The 17,635-nt window shown below is 48.6% G+C and overlaps 1 long non-coding RNA gene across 1 annotated transcript in view; it reads right to left on the reverse strand.

The window, feature by feature from the left end:
- LOC310904552 overlaps positions 1-17,635 on the reverse strand; it is a 48,708-nt gene that overhangs the window by 19,238 nt on the left and 11,835 nt on the right. Inside the window, exons 2-8 of the long non-coding RNA XR_014588438.1 lie at positions 15,960-16,037; positions 13,752-13,835; positions 11,504-11,554; positions 7,357-9,622; positions 5,349-5,518; positions 4,654-4,776; positions 987-1,297 (exon numbers count right to left, since the gene is read on the reverse strand). This is a non-coding gene — a long non-coding RNA (uncharacterized lncRNA). The remainder of the gene's footprint in view (positions 1-986; positions 1,298-4,653; positions 4,777-5,348; positions 5,519-7,356; positions 9,623-11,503; positions 11,555-13,751; positions 13,836-15,959; positions 16,038-17,635) is intronic.

Consider the following 17,635-nt stretch of genomic DNA (forward strand, 5'->3'; position numbering starts at 1 on the left):
ATGCAACTGGTAGACTCTTGAAGCAGGATATGGCAGTCACAGACAATATATAAGCAGTTGTCTGCATGACTTTTAATTGTTTATAAAGCCTAGCACTCAGACTGAAAACTTTGACTTGTCCTAGTGATGTGTGTCCTGTGCTGCCCAGCATCTTGTCCAGAACAGGAGGAGCCCTCTCCTTCTTTCTCCTTTTCCTTCTCGGGTCAGTTTTATACAAATGCTCATGGCTCTGCTCCATGAGGCTCCCGTGCCTAGGGAGGGAAGGGTGGCAGAAGCTTTGTGTTTGATAAAAGATGGCTGTGGGAACACGAATGATATCCACAGCTGCATCAGTTAGATAGCAACTGCTCTCTTAGCCCTAACCCAAGAATTTCCTGGGCCTGCCTCACAAAGCAGGGGCTGCTACCAGAGCTCCAGGTCAAAATGCAAGCTAGCTCCTGGCCTGGTAAAGAGTACTGTTTCCTCACCACACAAGGGTGAGATCTTGGGAGAGGAAAGACCCTGACTCAGCTAGCTCACTTCAGGAGCATACACCGCACACAGACTGCTTTTTGCCACCTGCTGAGGTGTGCTGTCTATCAGCAGGAAATGTTAAAAGGGGTTAGAAACAAGGAGGGGTGTGGAAGAAGATCAAGGGCTTCTTTGTCATGCAGGGTTTTGTGCGTTAGTAGAATTCATTAGTGCAGACTAAGAATAAAGAGCAGTAATAAAGCACATTAGACCAACTTTGCTCCTCTGGAGCCATGGAAAACTCATCTATGGCAGGGTGCAGCTGTAAGCTTGCTTAGCTCAGATCTCAGTCTGCAGCCAGGGCACAGCATTTGTCTGGTAGGAGGTTCAAAACAAATGAAGCCTTTCTGCTCTAAGCAGTGCTAACACGAGCCAGTATAACTCTTCTCCCAGCTTGTTTCTCCCAAGCAGCTTGCCTACATCAGCTGTAGCACAAAGGAATGCAGCCAGTAATGCACGTGCAGGGGGAATCTTACCTCTTATTGTTTCAGTCCAAAACCTTTGTTGTGCCTCACTCTGCCAGGTCCCACTCCACAGACAATTTAGAAGCTAGTGCAGGGTCTCCTGAGACCATATCATGAATGCTCCAGTCTGTCTGGGGCTCTGTGCTGGACGGCTCTTGGTTCTCAGCTTCGTCTTTCCCAGAGGTAGGTGCTGTGATGTGCAAAAAGCAGAGCCAGGGAGGCAATGGAGGTCTGCAGCACAGAGTGAAAATCCCCCATCACACATGCTCTCGTGACAGCTTCTCTCCTTTGTGCTCACACGGTGATTTAAAACTTCCCACTACCTGTAAGGAAAGGAAGACAGAGAAATGGATGGGAGATGGATGGCACCTCATGTAGTGGGACAGCCAGGAAAGCCCCAGGGCCTGACACGGCCCAGCACCCCACGCGTGGCACAGAAGAGCATGCTGTGTGCAGCTGATGAGGGTCTTGCTGTTACCCCCCCAACACACCACTGCTCCACAGCTCCTTTCATTCATGCAAGAAGACTCGATGCTATCTCAGGGATGTGTACAAGACCAGCCTACAAGGTCTCTATTTACAGACCGTGGGGCACCTGCAGCTTTTCTCTTCTGGGTGACTGAAGGTGTCAGGGACAAGACCAGGGCCTCTTTTTTTTTCACACCCCCGTCTCTGCCGTTTTTGAGCCCAGGTGCCTGCCATTAGCACACGCACACAGGGCAGCCTTTCCTGTCGCTGCCGCTGGGAAGCTGTCACCTGGCATCCAGCACCGCTGACACGTGCTGTCCCCATCTGCCCCACTCCCTGCGGCTCTGCCACCCGCTCAGCGCAGGGCTGAGCCTTGTGCTGAGCAGGGGAAGGAGGGAGGCTGGGCTTTTTGAGGAGCAATTTGGGCTTACGGCCCCCCGGAGTGCACGGGCAATTTGCACAACTGAGAGAGATGCCGCCTATTGTGGAGCAAATGGAACCGGCCTGAGCTCTTCCTCCCACCTGCACTGTCCCCTGCCAGAGCCTTGCAGATGCTAATCAGCTCCGGAGGAGGCTGCTTCTGCGCCGGGGATGTGCTGCAGTGAACCTCCCTGGCTGCCCCAGCTCCAGCAAGCATCCACCAAGGAAGACGTGGGGCTGCGTGTCCCCAATGGCTGTGAATTTTTGGAGCCAGTTCCTGTGGTGGACCCAGCTCTGCTAGGCTGTTGGTGTATGCGTAAGGAGGGACGGGGGAAGATATGGAGTGGGAGAATGTGAAGACACCTAAAAAGTGTGAAAAATCTGGGGCTGGATGGGATAACCCTGCACCTTAATGAGACAATCCTGGCCTGTGCCCTGGGAGCAGAGGGGGCCAAACCTAGCCCAGCAGAGGAGCCTGCTTTTCTCTGGGTTGGCCACGAGTAGAAGTCTTCAACCCATGGGAAATCCTACAAAAGCCATGAAGCTCTGTGAGCTCTGAACACTAACAGCCCTTTACCTTATCAGAGCTAGGTAAAGGGAGCCAGGAACAGAGGAGTCCCACATGCAGCTTCTTTACAACCCCTTAACAGCCCTTGCACTTCAGTTCTGCAGCTAACTGTCCCCTGCCTTTTAGGACAGTCACCACCAATTCCCACTTTCACTTAAGTGAAAGGTGCCAGAGTGTGCCAGGGAGGGGTGTGTGCTCCCTGGGGGTGTCCTTCAGGCATCGCGGGGTGCCGTGCCAGTGCTGGCGCGCTGCCCTGAGCACAGCATAATGACAAGGCAGGATCCCAGTCCCGGGGAAGGGACTGCTGGGTTATCTGGGGAAGCAGACAGAGCTAACACCACTGTTTGAAAAAGGAGCGGCAGATCCGCAGCACGTGGGCAGCAGTAGGGCCTCTGCAGAGGGAGCTGCCTTCAGTCAGCTGCAATCGAACCTTTGGTCCCAAAGGAGCAACTATTTCAGGAGCTTGAACCAATGTGAGTTAAAAATTACTATTAATTACTGACCCTTGTAAAGCCGAAAGCGCTGCGTAACGGAGGAGGTGCATGCACCAAACAAAAGCCTACAATTCAATCCCAACAGCGATTAAATTGGCGGAGGTTATGTCCTGTAACACGGCATTACGGAAGACAAGGCAAACAAGATTAACCCGCATTGACAAGGTATTTATCCACAGCTAAGAGACCCGCGCCACAGCACCTCTGTCCCACAAGTTTACACCAGCCCACAAGAGTCTAATCCCTCACGGCCTGTCAAGCTATTAGGGAAATCTCTGGCTCTCATTTGCCTAATCCAATAGGCCCCAGCTTCATAAGAAAGACCTCCTGAGGGGCCTTAACAACGATGTTTGTTAGGTCTCATATAAGTAAACAAAGCTCTGAAAGCCAAACAGCTTCCTCTTCCATCTGGGATCCCAAGACCCTCTTAACCTGGAGATAAAACCAACCACACTCAAGAGAGGAAGATGTGTTTGTAACAGGTTGAGCTCTGCCTCCCCACTAAGCAGCACCAGAAGGACTTTACCATCAGTAGCTCTGCACTTAACACCTGGTGCAGAGGTGCCAGGTGCCGGATTTCACCCCTGAGCCCTCCTATCATCAGGGACTTACTGCAGAGCTGATGGGATCACAGCACCCGTTGCCTTCTCTTCTAGCTTCAGCGGAGGAATAAGCAGCGTTAAAACATCCCTTCCAGACCAAGACGCTTTGCCTGCCTTTGCTAGCATTGCTAGGCAACCAAACACTTTTACAGGCTTTTACACCCAGATCTACAAATGCTGTCTTAGAAGCCCTCTAAATATTGTTCTGAATCTGGCCACTGGCAGTGCTACCTCTGACATTAAACAGAGTGCATGTATTTTTCTGCTCCTTAGATTTCAGGGCACTACTGCCTCTGCTCTAGGGATATGGGCCTCCCTGGTGCTTTAGCTAAGGATCCAAACCATCTCAAGGCTCTCTCCGGGCTGAGAACTACTCTTATCTCTGACGCATCGTTAACAATGCCCTTGACGACGTGGTTTGCTCCACAGACAGGCAGCCCTACAGGGAGGGTTCAGGCAGATGAAGAGTCACTCAAGGCTTGGTTGCCTACCAGTCTTTGCCAGGCCTCTGTGGGTTTGGAAACTAAGCTGAAAATATCACAGAAAAAAAAGAGTTTCCCAAAGGGCCTTCCTCTACAGCTTGAGTAAGGCAAGCCCTCATCACAATTTCTTCCACAAGCAGCATCTTAAGATGCAGGACAGACCTTTGCTATACAGTTAGTACTATCCCTCTGCACGCAACTAGCTTGGTGCTGTATGGTCAAAGGAGGTGTGAGCATTTTTACAAAGCTGTGCACGGGCCGGCAAATCCATGGGGCCAGAGAACAGTGGCAGTCAAAGCCTGGCTGCTCTGGGCGTGATGGAGGTGGACTGGCTGGGTCCTCAGCTCATCTCTCAGAGGCAGCATCATCTCTCTGGGCACAGACAATGGGCATGTGCAACACATGGAAAATAAAAATCGCATCACTTCCATCATATGCATGATAATTTCAAGGGAAAGAGAGAGACTGAAAAATGAACATTTTAGCTTTAAAATGTAAAAAGGCTTCAAGATGTTTTTTGGCCATCTGGTCCCCCAACCTCTGCCCCCTGCCCAAGCTGCAGACACATAGGTATGAAAAGTTGCATGTTTTCTAGCAGCCCAGAGCAGAGTTCCCTTGGAGACTGGTGGTGAGAGGGGACCTTACCCAGCACTGTAAATCCTTCACATGTACCAGTTGAACAGCTGTTCAGGTTAGGTCTCATTTAGATGCAAAGCAGTTTAGCCATCAGCAAGGATCTCTAATGATGCAAATCAGTAGTGTGTCATCCTAGCAAAGAAAGACAAGGGAGCTGTTACTTGCTTGAATCCAGCACATTTCAGTGAAAGTGCCATTTGATAAAAGGGATTTTTACTGTTGAGTATAGCCCACCACCCTCAGTCACTCTGCAGCTGAGATCACAGCTAAATCGCTTATCTTTACATTTCCATACAAATCAGATTATCCATGAACAGCTAATTGTTTCATAAGTGTCACTTGGAAGCTATCCATTTCCAGCACAAGTAAAGAAATTGCACTATAAAACTGTCTGCCTTTACCATGACTCACTTTAGCACATAGGATGAATATTTGGCACTCCTCACTTTTTCAGATTAACTCGCATATTTATTTTGGAAGAAAAAAATGGACAGCTTTAATTCCTTCCCATCAGAATTCCTCATATTTGCTTAGCTTATTGAAACTTTTTAATAGACTGTACAGTATGTGAATATGTTATGCAGTGACTGCTGATGGAGACGACATTCACATCTCCTTTCATCTAAAGGAAAGGCAGAAAAAAAAATCTATAAGAGCGTTTGATACTTTGTTAAGACAGTCAGTAAACCTACAGATTAAGTCACCTGCCATGAAGAAAGGTTTCATCCCTCTGGCTGAGGCCATGGAAACATCAAGAGAGGGTTTAAGTTCAGTGTTTCCTGGATGTACTGTGTGTTTCTCTTCCAAAGAGAAATTCTAACATGTTGCAATTAAATTTCTTGAAGATCTGTTCTAAGCCAGGCTGGGAAAACCTCTGAGAAAGAAAAGAAGGCTTTGGTCTTCAGAAAGCAAGTCAGTTTTCCAAGGACAGGAGTCAGTAACAAAATTCAGAGTAAACTATAATCAAATGATCATTTCCATATTACCACAAAATGTTTTTCCCCGTATAAAACAGATATTTCCTCAGCTGCTCAATCTCACGAGAAAGCAGTTATATACCTTTGCAAAAGGATATTGCTTAGCCTGTGGAAAAAAATTTTATGTATCCTCCCAAGCGTGTGGCCACATACGTCACCTAAAGGTTTTTTTTGTTTTTTGTTTTTTAAAGCCTAGTTTAGCTCAGCATCAGTTAATTATACAGTTTGTTAACATCACTGGAGTACTACATCAAACAAAAAGTAATGTCCTTTTAGGTGGGCCTGATCTAAATGTCATACCCAGAAACCGAAATCAAGACCTCTGCTTTTAGTTTTGCTTTTTGCTAACTAAAATCCTGCAGCATGTAGGGACTGCAGGAAGAAGAATCAACAAAAGTCGTGGTCATCTCCAAAGTGCTATTGGAGATTCAGCATGAGGAACATGCCTTTTCCCCCCCACTCAGGAGCGAGGTTCATGTTATAGATCCTTTGCCAAGTCACTTATCCCAGGCTGCAAAATGTGGTATTAATTAGCGAAGGGCTAGTGAAGAAATTGCACAGCAATACAAGCAAGTGGTGTATCATTACAAGCAAGGTTTGTGTCAAATTCTAATGTTTCTGTAAATGTACGGAAAATGGACCTATCCAGTGACCTAAGCAAGGACTTGAAAGCTAAAGGAAATTGGAGGTACTTCACACAGGCAGGTCCTTCGGTGCTAAAAGACCCTGCCTCTGCAAGGCTCTACGTGCCCTCCATTCCTATCAACCAAAATGAAGGCTGCAGGAAGTCCTCCCTCCCTAGATTGAAGCCTAAAATTGTCAAATAGGAAAACAAATGTAGGTACTAGACATCTTTTTGTGAGTGTCAGTTCAGCAATCACTTTATTACAAGTAATTTTAGTACTGAATGTAGTGCAATTTCAGTAATTTAGCCAAGTACAATGATGGATTAAAGTGCCTGGTGATCGACGTTTATTTCACCTCCTGAAACACAATTATTATGCACTTTACTCAATAATAGTGTCTTGTTCCAACTAAAATACACGTCGTGTAATTCTTTAAACCATACAGTCAAAGCAATTAGAGAGGGAAATGGTTGATTAGGTCACTGATTCCATCTTGCTGCCAGCCCACAAGTGCTCTCTGCCACATATCGGCTAGAGTTACACCCAAACTCCTTTGCATTTGCATGTTTCAATGACACGGATATCGATCAAAAAATGGAGACTTCATCCACAGGTGAAAGATGCAGCCTTTTACTGAAGAAAATCCTGCATATTCACAGTGGGAGAGGTCTGAGAGGTTTTAACCTCCTTCATATGGCAGATGGCTGAAATACTTTTAACCATAATGTTCTTCAGTGAACTTTTTCCATGGAAGCAGTTTCACTGGAAAAACCTCCAGTTTTCCCCTCTAAATGAAGAGTTTAAATCCTGCTTTTAAACCTAAAATTCCTCTCTTTACACAGTGAGAGCTCAATATTTAGTATTTTTTAAAACAGAAATGAAAAGAAAATTAAGCCTGTCTGAAATTTTACTCAAGAAAAGCTGCAATTCCTGATCTGTTCTGGCAAAGGGGTGCTTGAGATGCAGTTTTGAACTCCTCTTTTAAGGGAGCTCAGCCACCCAAGCAGTCTCCATGCTCTGGAGACTGGGTGCTCATCGCCACATCCCAGAGCAGGGGAATGGAGCAGACACCCAGAGCCTGGCATTTTACTCCATGTAGAGATACCTGCCTGCATTTCCCATGGAAACTGCACTCACGCTGCTGGCTTTGTGCCCTCTCCGTATTTACCCTTGGGTGGTATCCTTGAGAGCAGGTGCAACCTACGGAAATGGCACATTTTAAACAAATAACAGAGAATGTCTTGAGAAAGTAATCTTTGAATGTGAACTCATGCAAGCTCTAGGCCAGAAAAGTCTATGCCATGGAGTTGCTCCCATCCAAACACGGAAAAGACAGACCAGCAGGGAGCTGCTCATCCAGTCTGTCCCACAACATGTGGCCATCCCAGCCTTACTAATGTCACCCAGCTGCAGAAGGGCCAGCGAGGCATTGCCCACGCTTGGTAGCCCCAGTGCTGCTCCCAGGGTTTGCCATATGGCCAGCACAGGCAGGGGATGTGACATTCAGACGCAGCACATGACAAGCTCTCCCATTACGGATAAGCTCAATTAAGGAATTAGAAAGGAAAGAAATGTGTGATTCTTCTGGAAAACACACAAGCAAGCAAAACCATTCATAAGCCCAGTCCTCATTCCACTGCTCAGCTAAGAAAGAAGCTTTTTACGTACTGTTGGAGTCAACAGACTGCTCCTGGTGTAAAACACTCTTCTGTGAAAGCTGGTATTAAGATCAGCCTTATGATGTGCTTTTCACTTGTGTCTCACCAGCCTTCCTGCCAGGTTATCCTCCAGGAAGGCCATCCCATAGCTGAGCTGCACACAGAAACATCAGTACCCTCTCGAAAGATGCGCTGGCACAACTGACCCAACATGAAGCACCAGCCTCCTCCTGCTGAATTTCAGAGGCTTTGAGGCTTTAGCCACAGTGCAAACCCCTGTGAGCCTGGAAAGAAGGAAAAATCCCTGGTGCAACTGCTGGGTGCCATTCAGCTCCCCCTGTGAAATCACAACATTTACTTTGCAGGGCCGTGCCTGTGTCTTGTCAGACACACAGCCTCCTGCAGCACAGGAACAGGCTCTGTTCCCAGCTCTACCACAGACTTCCCGCATCTGTCTGGAAAAAAATCACTGCGAAGCACATCTGAAAAAATGTTACACTCTCAGCTCCAGACATTTGATCTAACACCTGGCCCAGCTCTCAGCAGTGCTGGACAGTGCAAACACTGTTGGCTTCGGCTGGGGCATTTCTGAAATCCAGACCTGATGGGCAGCAGGGATGGAGGGAACATCTGCTTCTTCACTGTGCTACGCAGACTTCACACTAAGGTACCTTTTCAACGGAGCTGTGTACAAGTCAAACCAGTTAAACCAGCGAACAGTTGGTCTTTGTTCTGCACACATGCCAGAACATTAAAAACTCTCACGGTTTGGCACGAAAAAGACAGAGACACAAAGCTAGCGACTGCATTTGGGAATAGGAGTCAAACTCTTACTTCTGTTTTCCCACGTGTAAACAGAGGACGCCAACTTCTGCGTCCTGCTTTGGACTCCCAGGCATTTGCAAGGCACTGAGGGCATCCAGCAGAAGACACAAAAGCAGCTTGCAGTACTTCTTGCTTCGTCTGTCTCTTTATAAAGCTTCTAAGACGCTGGCTGGACACTAGGAATGTTTGCTGTGTCAAGCACAAAATAAGACACTGTTGCACATGCTATAAAATGAACTACTGTTGATCTCGCTGAATGAGCTTGCTGCTTTTTGACTTTTCATGCATTATATTCTACCCTAGACAAAGAATAACTATAAGGCTATGATTGAACACTGTACATCTTTAGAAAAAAATATAAAGTTTCAAAACTATTCCCCTGCCTTGCCAGATGTTTTTGCATGCGTTGGTCCCTGAAGAAGTCCCAAGATGGAATTTGCCTGTGATACTTTCCGCATTTGACAAACGCCTTGCTGGAGCAGTATATTTGTGTTGTCTGTGATGCTACACGCAGCTAAGCCAGACGTGTTGCTCTGCGGTAATGGTCTGTATGAAATGAGCACAGGACCTCATGCCCCAGCCGGTATCAGTCCTCCGGATGTGTCATCTAAGCTAAGGAGGCAGAAACAGGCTGATTATTTACCGCTCAGTCCTGATGGCATGATTCTGCCAGCCCCCAAGGAGCCATATCTTGCATTACAAGGAGCAGGCTTGCCGTGGGGACACGTGCGACCTTGGAGCTCCTCCTGTGCAGGGTGACGGCAGGCAGCGAGGATGCAGCAAGCTTGAGGACGAGTCAGGCAGCGGGCGTTCCTCGCTGTCACACCCCACCACGTCTGCTGGAACATGCCCCAGATGGGGATCACTCCTCACCGGGGCTTTTACAAGTAACCTGTAAAAAGCAAAATGTCAAATACAATAGAGTAAGTAAAGAAAAGTGGCATCTTGTGCTCCTCTGGTCTCTTTCATTCCCAGGAGTCTCTAATGCTTTAAAAGAGTGGCGACATTTCTGAAAGCAAACCTTTTTGATAAATGATGCAGTTATTTATTTTGCAGAAAGCCAAGATTTGTCATGATGCCGTTTTCAAAGTAACACAGCATCTAACAAAGAGAATCATAGGCAATTTACTGCGTGACACTCCATCTGTCTCAGAAGAAGAAAGACCTTGTTTGACCCTCTCAGGATTTGAACCTGTAATTCCACTGAACCAAGGGCTTTGAAACCTGAAGCGCAGCAGTTTTCCCCCTGAAGATAAGACTAGGTTTTCCTGTTTTCCATGAATCACCACAAACCCGTAGACTGCTGCGGAACGTGAATTCCCCACCACACAGGAAACACCAGCATCTGCACATCCCATCAGCCAAAGGTGACCACCACATCTCCGCAGCCATTCAGGACACCATCCTCTCCTGTCAGTACTCCCAGGTTGGGCACTGAGGCTGGAGGAGTGAGATCTTGCACATGGGATGGATGCTGCCTGCTCAGTGCTTAAGCCTGAGCAAGGATGCTTCAGCATCCTACAGGCAAATGGAGGTTTTTTTCCTTGCCTATTATCAGCAAAAGCAGGGAAAAAAACGCTCTATGCTACCTATGCTGGAATGTACTTACTGATTCACAAAGAGCAATGCGTGTGCCTACAGAGGCAAGTGCAGGAGTCACCAGTGCCATCCCAGATGTGCAGGATTTTAAACAGAACAGATTTGGGAGCTCTGCTAAGCTTGAATCCCCCTGCCTACCCTAGGACTCTGGCACTTCTCCTCTGGGCAAAAACGCAAACGCAAACTGGGACAAACACAAACTTGCCAGCAGCGTGCCTTCTCCTGGGAGCATGACCCACTGGTCTGAACATCAGCTCTGATGTAACAGCCAGGCATTGCACTGGTGAGGGCCTGGCAGAGACAAGCCAGGCTTGCACTATCATCATGAGATAAACACACTGAATTGCTCAATAGATCCTATGCTGACCCAAGGCTGGAGGGACCTTGCCTTCATTTGCTGTCCTGCCGAATATTGCACCCAAGACCAGTACAGCCATGCTGACAAGAACTGGTTGCAGCTGCCTGGGGCACAACGTCCATCCTCAGAGGGAGCAACCCTGAGGCAGGCTGCGGGCAGGCATCCCCGTGCTGCAATGGAGGCCTGGCACTCGGACCCTGTTACTCCCTCAGCCTCTGGGAATGACGAATTGTGGCAGTGAGCTGAGCCCACAAAGGCTCTCCGGGGCTTCCAAGGCGAGAAGCATGCAGTTGCTGACAGCATTTTCTCCAAGTGTTGCCCAAATCTGCAACAAGTCACAACAGGCTGGTAATAAATTTGCCCTGCCAAACACTCTCCTGGAAGAGTCTCTCCTGACACCCAAGAGGGGAGACCTCGTGCCCTGGAGGAAGAAGGGAGGAGGCTGAGGCCAGTAACCAGACACTGCCTCGGTGTCTCTTTGCTGCGTGCTCAAAGCAGGCAGCCAAGGGCACATCTTCAGAGGTCAGACACCTTTGGAGGACGGCTGCTCGCCAGGCTTGCGGGAAGCACCACGCAGAGCTGGGGTCTCTGCCTGGGACAAGGCCACGGGGAGGTTATTTCATGCCCTCGGTGCCAAACCCTCTGCTTTTCCCCGGCTCGGCCATACCACCCGTGCTGCAGTTCACAGGCCCCCTCTGTAGGCCCAGAGGCAGAGAGGCGTTCTTCATCCACACAGAGAAGCACTGCCCTCATGCACAGCTGGGAGAGTACTGCCTTCACCCTGCCTGCAGGCTATTTTAAAGATCGTACACTCACCTTGAACGGCAAGTGGGGAAGGAGGCCAGGCAGGTTGTTTCAGGCTTCAATCTGCAAGACGAGGAGGACGGGGCTGTGGTTAGAGCACAGGACTGGGCATTAGGACATTCAGGGCTGCAAATCTACTGATAGGCTCCACTGTGCATGGTGGCAATCTGTGTCTGCAGGAGCCTGACCCTGCTTGGCTCAAAGCCTCTCCAGTGAGGTTTCCCATGCTCATTGATGCTGCCACGCTGGCTTAGTGCATCTGTGGAGGGATCCGCAAAGCAGCTCTGAGAAAGACTTATTTTCCCTACCAACTGCCCCCTTTTTAGAGCCAAGCTGAAGGAAAACATTTCCTGATGTTCTGCTTTGAGGAAGCGACTTTCCCCTTCCCATTTCGATGGGTAAAGGCACTGGAAACCCCAAAGAAACCCAGACAGCTCCCAGCACATTTTCAGCCAGAGAAGAAGTGTCAGGGTCCTGGGGTGGTGAGGGGTAATTCAGGCTAAACAGGGCTCCCAGATTTGCTCCAGAAGAAGAGCATCCAAAGCAGACCTGAACTGCAGCGTGGAAACAATTTGCAAAATTAGATCAGAGAGCACCTTGCACTACTGCAGCATAGCAATGGAGCGGCATGCAACCTGCCGGGGAGGTGCCTGCAGCATCGTCCCTCCTCTCCCTCTCTGCTCCGTTAGCATTATCTCCTGTCCAAGTGGGTGAGCAGCAGTGTGGCAAACACCTGCATGTGTGCCTGGGATCAGAGTGATCTGCTTTGAGATCCCAGTGCCTGCCTAGTCCTGGGACCCCAGCGCTGCTGCCCACAGCAGAGCCAAGCCAGGGCGTGCTGGCTATTGACGAGGCTTTAGCAGCAGGAAGAATTAGCAGAGAAGCCTTCATGGCTTTGGGTCTTAATGAGATTCATTTCCAAAAAAGCCCAGGGTCTCGTTGCAGAAAGGGATCACCTGAGGACTTTGAAAGGAAAAGATGTACTTCATTAGCACTACAAGAGCAGAGCTCTGCAGGAAAGGAGAAAGGAGAGTTGAGTCCAGGCCACACGTGTGTCAGGGCAGCATTTTGCTCTATCTGTGGCACGGACATTTGAGTGTACTGGATTCCAGGTTAAAGGAATATGCACGAGTGCATAGTCTTCTATAAGCAAACAGGATGCCACTTAAAGGTCACACTGAAACTGGCCTCTCTGTGATTCCCTAGGAGTGAAATAGGATTTGTGGCCATAGTAAAAAATACCAGAATTGCTGTTTAGGCTGCACATAGCCTGGGATCTGGTTTCAGGGGCTTTGCAGGGACATTCCATGCCACTTCCAAGGACTTGTTAAAAAAATATTTCATACCAACAGAGTTCTGTGGTATTTTTTCCAGCTAGTCCTGCAGGCTACCATGGGGAAATTCACTAGCAGGATTTCTGTAGGACTCTGACTCACACAGGAACTTTTATTGCTGCTTTTAAATATTTGACTGCCTTTTGGCTGCTGGCAGAAAAGTTATTAAATGTTTTACCAGACATGGCCTGAAACTCTTTATAAAAACATCCTGGCCTGGCATACAGCATATGTCTCTACTTATCTCTGTAGCATGTGCTCAAAGCTTTCACATGTCCCCTGGCAGTGGAAGAAACTTGGGACCTTCATGTTTCTAGGCTGCAGATAAATAGAGCATCCAATGTCCTGTGCTCATGTGAGTAAATCTTCTGGTATGCAAATGGTCCTGCTGCATCAAATTTGCAGGACTGAAAAGGATGAAGCCCCAGTACAGACTCTAGGTTGTGGTTCATATGCACAGCTCTGTGGCCTGATATTGCCAGGATCTGTCTACTTAGACACTCAACCCTTACTTGAGGGACTAGATCAAGTGAGGAGCTCTTGCAAGTAGTCCTGTTAATGTCACTGAGTCGGGCGACATTTTTAGTAGTGTGTGACACATTGTTTCTTTGCTCAAAGCCCTTTTCCCTCCATCATTGTTTTTCTCCCTTCATCTTCCTCACACAAATTAAGATGAAACAAAGAAAAAGCATCCCACAAACCAGAGCAGAGAGGAACTCCTTCCCAGCGCTGCGTGGAAGAAAGCAGGAACAAAATCACCGCCTGTTTCTGCTTTCACAACAGCAATAAATCAGGATGTTCTGCTAGAGGGGCTGTTCATCAGAAGTACTTGTGCCTGTACTTTGTTGCTCTACTCCCTGATTATTTTGCCCTGTGACATAGTGATCAAACGCAGTGGGTTATCACTAACAGTGCCTGCTGCTTACCTGCTTAGCCGTGCTTCAGGAAAGTAACAAATACAGCTTGAACTTCTTTGCATCTCTCCACAGGCAGCCTACAACTGAACGCACCTGCAGAGGTGATAAACATAAGCAGTTAAGTGGAAGGCGAGAGGATTTGCACATCAGTGGCACAGCAGACTGGAAGCAGCCTCGTTCCTACTTCAGGGGGTGTGAGTGTGCCTACACCGCCCCTGGGGCAGCCTGGGGCAGCTTACAGGGGTTACCTCTAAATGGACTAGCTGTGGTACTGCTGCACATCAACAGCTCAGAGGGCTGCCAGATTTGCTGGGGATTTCAGGCTCAAACAGCCAGCCTGCACTGGGCTCCTTCCCACTCTGGTGGGAAAGCTTACAGGGAGTAGCTCAGAGCTAGCTCAGGGTCGTCCCTGCGGGCTTCACAGTAGGCAAACCTCACGTGTTCTACAGCTGTCGGTGAGGCTGAACTCTGGGGTAATGCAGGGCAGATCTAGGCATAGCCCCTGATCTGAACCATTTCATTGCAGGCTAACCTCAAATCCCCACCTTTCGGCAGCTTCTGCTTGGGTGCAGATGGCAGGGCTAGGCCCTGCTGGGCTGGAGGCGCAGAATGGCCACTGGAGGAATCAAAAAGGCTCACAGGTGTCTGGGTGCAAGCCTCCCCTGCTCCAACCCATGCATGTGCACTGCTCTGACATCTCCACCAGCTGTATCCAAGCCATCACTCCTTGCAGAAGATGATTTGCACGTTATCACAAACACCCACACAGGTCCAGTGGGAGCAAGCTGCAAGCCCCACTGCACGCATCTCCCCAGACCTGAGGAGCAGGATGTACTTGGTTTGAAGATTGTTTTCTCCCACGTGTCCGAAGGTGCAGGAGCAGCCCTGCATGTCCTGGGGAGCCAGGGAGGGCAGAGCCCAGCATTACCAAGGGCCGCTGGTGCCCTCTGTTGTCACAAAGAAATATAGGAGCTGCTGAGAGCACGAGTGGGACATGCCACCCAGCATGGGGAGGGGGGCACCTCTTTGGGTTACAGGCATCAGGACAGGGCTGAGACTTGCAGTTCCTTCCTGACTGCAATGGAACTGAATGGATTTAGCTGTAGGTTTGGGTGCCACTGGCACCCATAAAGGGCAAGACTGGCTGCTTCTTACGTGACTCCTTTATCTCTGAAGAGATCTGCTGCATCAACCAGAGGATCTCAGAGCATCCCAGGATATTGCTTTTGCTTTCCTAAAGAGCTACAGGGATGCATATGAACAGTCCCAGGCAACCACACCCAGGTTTCTTAACTAAATACTACATGTGCAAAAGAACCCATGCCTTCTTTTAAAAGGGAGATGCAGCATTGGCATAGGTAAGTTTTGATGCCTCGACACATGTGGTGGCACTGAGTGATCTCTGCTGAGAAGAAGAGATCCCTGCAGTCCATGCTGCCCAGCTCAGCTGCCGTTCACACATTGTTTTTCACAATGCAATACACCCACGTGTTCCACCACCAGCGCCTGGTTGCTCTGAGTATTGGCCTGGACTGTGCCCAGGATCATATGGAGTACTTGAACTGTAAATTCTGCTAGCAGGAAACCTCACCCACAGTCCTGGCACTGCTCTCCCCCCCTCCCACCTTCGCCCTGAGAGCCAGGCCAGCAGCCACTGGGACAGGCAGCATTTTGCTGGGCTGACTGCTGGGATTTCAGCCTGCCTTCCTGGTCCTTCACACCTCAGTGCTTTCGTTTGCCATCAACAAGAGCTGGTTTCACCCACCATCTCCTGAGTCAGTCCGCTGTAGGGAGAGGACTGGCAGGTAAATAAGGTTTGAGCTACGGTGACGGGGTCAAGTCTAAGTCCAGCTAAAGAACAAAGCCTGTTTTTGTCAAAGGTATTGAGATCTCCAACACAAACAGCTACAAGGGGGAGAATGTGCCTAGAAAACCTGGCCCTATATGCATCATTTGTTACTTTCTTATGTCCTGAATCATAGACACACAGAGTTTTGGGCTCTGCAGCCCGTGGCCATAAAAGACGAATCTGACAGTCTATCTTACAGCACCACCTCTTCCCTATCCTCCCAACGGGCAGCATACCTCACACCAGCCTCCAAACAATAGCAAGGCTCTGCGCATCACTCAAGCACAACGTTTTGTGCTCTGTGAAGTCAGTTTGCAGCCTCCCACCCCATTCCCAGGTATTGCACAGAGCTTGAATTCCCTACTCACCTACTAATAGGGACCCAACCCTGCTGAACAGGCCCCTGCTGTCTTGGAGATTCCTCAGGCTCAGGCACACTTCAGGGCCTGTAGATATGATAATACAGCCATCACCTTAAGAACTAAAATATGCAATCGGGTTCTTAACTGGAGTAGACAGATTTGACTCTATTCAGAGCAGAACAAACATCAGTAGGAAGTGGCTGGATTCTGCCTCTGCAGTGATGGTCAGCAGGAATTTGTGTGCATGTCACAAGGCAGCACTATGGAGAAGAACCATTCATTTTTCTACTTATTTAGTATTTTAATAGCAATTCAGCACCTACCACAAAGAACCTCCTTACAGTCTATAAGTGTTTGTGTAATTAAGTATTAACATTAATTATTATTGCAGATGAAAGAAAAATTGCTACCTGGTCAACTCAGTATAGATTATACTCTTTATGGATCACCTCTGGAGAGATGCAAGTTATCAGTATTTGTTATTAAAAACAGCTGCAACAATTGAAGCCCCTGCTTGCTTCTTAACTTGTTGCTAATAACAGAGCTCAAGAGCTTCAGATATAGCAATTATGTGTTACATTTCTTTCTGCATTCATGAATGATTCACTGACATACAGAAAATCTCTTCTAAAGCCAGCCTGCATTGCTTCCTTCAAACCCCACGAACTCTCCTGCCTCCAAAGTCCTCATCCTGAACATCTGTGGGAATCACAGGCTGCAGAGCAATAGACCCAGCTGGAGCAATTCACCAGGCCCTGAGAATGAACATCAATCAAATGCTCCATGGAGCTGTGCCTCGAGCATAGATGACCCTCCCTAGAAGTCAGTTTTATCTGGGAGGGCAGCAGGACTCAGTTTCTCACCAAAGGGAAGTTTTTCATACACGCTGTTTCAAACTCTGTATCACTGCTGGAGTATCCAGTCACACGGCAAAAATGCAGGGTAACACATCGATCTGGCCTGTTCTTTAGGATCTCACCTGCATGACCAGGAGCAGACCTGTGTCCTATATACAGAGCCAGCTGCTGCATTAGCCCCCGGCCCTGCAGGGTGCTGCCCACAGGCAGCCCCATTCTGCCTGGGTGGCAGCGCTCAGGGGGCAAGTGCTGGTAGGCTGCACGGCCTGCCCGAGGAACTCCTACCTCAGCACGGTCTATTTTATTTAACAATCCCATTTCCTTTTCCTGAATTTCTGGAAAGAGACTGGCGTTTCTCCAGGATTTTCTCTCTAAAGTGCAGCCTACACATGGAAATAAAAACATTTAGGAAGGGATTGGCCGCGCTAATTGGCTGAACACCTCCAGCAGTGCCAAGACGCTCACAGGACAGACAGAGGTGCGGAGCTTCACGCCTTCTCCTGTAACCACCAAGACAGCCTGTTTCCAGAGCAAGGAAAGGCAAGGTTGCTTGTGTGTTGTCTCTCTCCCAGCCCGCTCTATCGGTTTTTAATCGATCCCCCACAGGGCAGCAGGCAAGGGCTGTCTGAGGTCTCAGGCCAGACAGCGCTGCACACATGCAAAGGGATAATAAGGTTCAGGAAGGATTGATTTCATTACAAACCCCAAGTAGGAGCATGGCACGCACAGCTTCTGCTCACTGTAGACCACACCAGATATGCAGAACTCCTTCCTCAGTATCATTTAGACACAGCGAATGCTAAATAATAAATAAAAATTAGCTCA

This window comes from Anser anser, assembly GCF_964211835.1.
Source record: "Anser anser genome assembly, chromosome: 9".
In the NCBI taxonomy this organism is placed as follows: domain Eukaryota; kingdom Metazoa; phylum Chordata; class Aves; order Anseriformes; family Anatidae; genus Anser; species Anser anser.